The sequence below is a fragment of the Aptenodytes forsteri genome, unplaced genomic scaffold, assembly GCF_000699145.1.
Source record: "Aptenodytes forsteri isolate BGI_AS27 unplaced genomic scaffold, ASM69914v1 Scaffold299, whole genome shotgun sequence".
In the NCBI taxonomy this organism is placed as follows: Eukaryota; Metazoa; Chordata; class Aves; order Sphenisciformes; family Spheniscidae; genus Aptenodytes; species Aptenodytes forsteri.
Genome location: NW_008794154.1, coordinates 1,917,168 through 1,919,491, shown reverse-complemented (window position 1 = coordinate 1,919,491; position 2,324 = coordinate 1,917,168).

The window sequence follows — 2,324 nt, the reverse complement described above, 5'->3', positions numbered from 1 at the left end:
CTGAGGTGGCGGGGAAGCCGCCGCGCTCTCCGGCCGCCGCCTGAAGAAGCGCTTCGAGGTTCTTGTCGCCCTGGAGGATGCGTGCCCGTGCGGGGTTAACCGCCGGTGCGGGTCGCAGCCGTGCTCCTCTAGTTACGTGAAACAAACGAACGTGCGGAGTGCCCTTTAAAACTGTGTAGGGGTTAGGTTGTTGCCAGTGATTTTAAATACCAGAGTCTTTTACTCCCCTCTTCAGCGATGCTTGTAATTTCTGCTGTCTCACAGCGCAGTGAAGAGCTTAATCATAATTGCGTAGTGACATCGACTGAGAAGAAATCTTCACCTCCATTGGTTTGAGTTTCTTGATTTTGTTTTTTCTTCAGTGTTTTATAAAGCGGACAGGTGCTGGATGTTCTGGCTTTTCTGGATTTATTTGGGATTTTTTGCTATAGACTGTTTCTGAGCTCCTGTTGTCGATGCATACGCTAAAGATACCACCAGGTGTTCTTGCATTAAAGCTGCAAACGTGTGTGTGAGATCAGTAAAGGCAAGCCGACTGTCTCCTTGTACTGATTTCCGAGTGAATGTTGATGCTTTAGCTCAGCAAATGTGGGGGTTTTTTTGTTTCTATACCATGGGCGCAATGGTAGTGCTAGGAGTAGAGTATGTCTATGTATGAAACTCTGAAGTCAGTTTATTTCCCGTGGGAATCTTCGTTTGCCATTGGAACCTAAATCTAAGTAGTGTGTCGTGCAAATGCTCCCCTAGAGTGCTGGGATAGCCCAAACTGCTGAAGTATCTAGTCTGGCCCCAATTTATGTCTTTTGTCAGAAACTGTAATCTGTACTGGGTAAGAATGGGATCAGAGAACTTGGAGGAGCCTGAATGATTTAGTTTTTCTGAAGACGTGGTACTTACTGTGTGGAGCTTAATTACAAGCAAAGATAAGGGGTAATGCCGGTGGGTGGACGAGGAAGCGTAACACATCAGGCCTTGTGATGTGGGTTTGTTGACTGTATCCCTTAGTTACAGGATATTCTAGCTGAGATTGAGTTTGTACCTCTTAAAGGAGAATCTCTACTGCTTAGCTGCAAAAGCACGTTCCTAGCAGTGGGATAGTTTCTAAAGCTGTGCAAGATGGATTAGTACACATGGTTTCTAGGAATATGCGTGCTATTATAACAACTCATCAGTTATATGCAGGATACACTGTGCAGAAAACTTCACTATGCAAATCCTCTGCATGAAATTAAAATAATAATGGAAATTAAGTCTTGTTTGTAGTAATTTGTAGCATGCTTTTGAAGTATCAGTTGCTCTTCTCTTACTTATTCATTTTATTTATGCATTTTTATTGTAGCCACTGATGCAGTTTAAAACTGGTGAAAAAAAGATTACAGAAGATAGAGGAAATGAGTGTGTGTGAAAGAGATGAGAGAGATTGATATTGAGATTCATTTTCTTGGCACTGTCCCTGTAAATCTGTTTTGCATGTAGTTAAGAAAATGAGCTTATTACTTCAGATAAGATTAGCTTCCAAAATAGTGTAATAATAGGCTTCTGTTGCCTCACAAGGAGAGATTTTGACTGCTGAACTGGAAATAGTGCCTGGGTTAAAAGAAATGTCTCCCATCTGTGAGCAGCTGTCCTGGGGAAGCACCAGTCTGTCAGTCAAAGTGCTGCCCTGGCCCAGCTGAGTTTCATCCCTAATAGCTTGGACAGGTGCAGAAGTTGTGTCTCCTCTGCCAAGTGCAGTTGGCATCTGTTTTTAATTTACCAATACACAGCTTTTGTTTTATTGTTCCAGGTGTTATCTCCAGTGTGATTTTGTAACTTCAGGCTTACATAACTTCCAAATTAAAAAAAAAAAAGTGCATCTAATATGAAGTACAGTTTTCAAAAATAATAAACTGAATTTATTGTTCTAGGACGCTGATTTTCAACTGACCAGAAACAAACACTGAAGTAAGGAGTAACATTGTACTTCTACTGTAACACTGTAAAGGATTTCAGCTGGAACATAGAGCCTTAAACTTTGGAGCTTAAGCCTGAATCATATGAGAACTTATCAAGCGAGATGCATCTTAGTAAAAATCCTTACTTGCATATGTGGACAACAAATGTACAAACCATTTGTTTCCATTCAGAACTTAATTTTGAAAATAACTTATGGTGCTTAACATGTGAAGGGCACAAATTCTGTGTGCAAAACCCTTATAGAACCCACTTTCTTTTTCCCCATCACCTTTACGGTATAATAGTGCAAAGTGTGCAGAAATCATGTCTGTCTCATCAAAAGTATCTCCCCCCCCCCCCCCCCCACAAAAAAAAAACACAATCTCCGA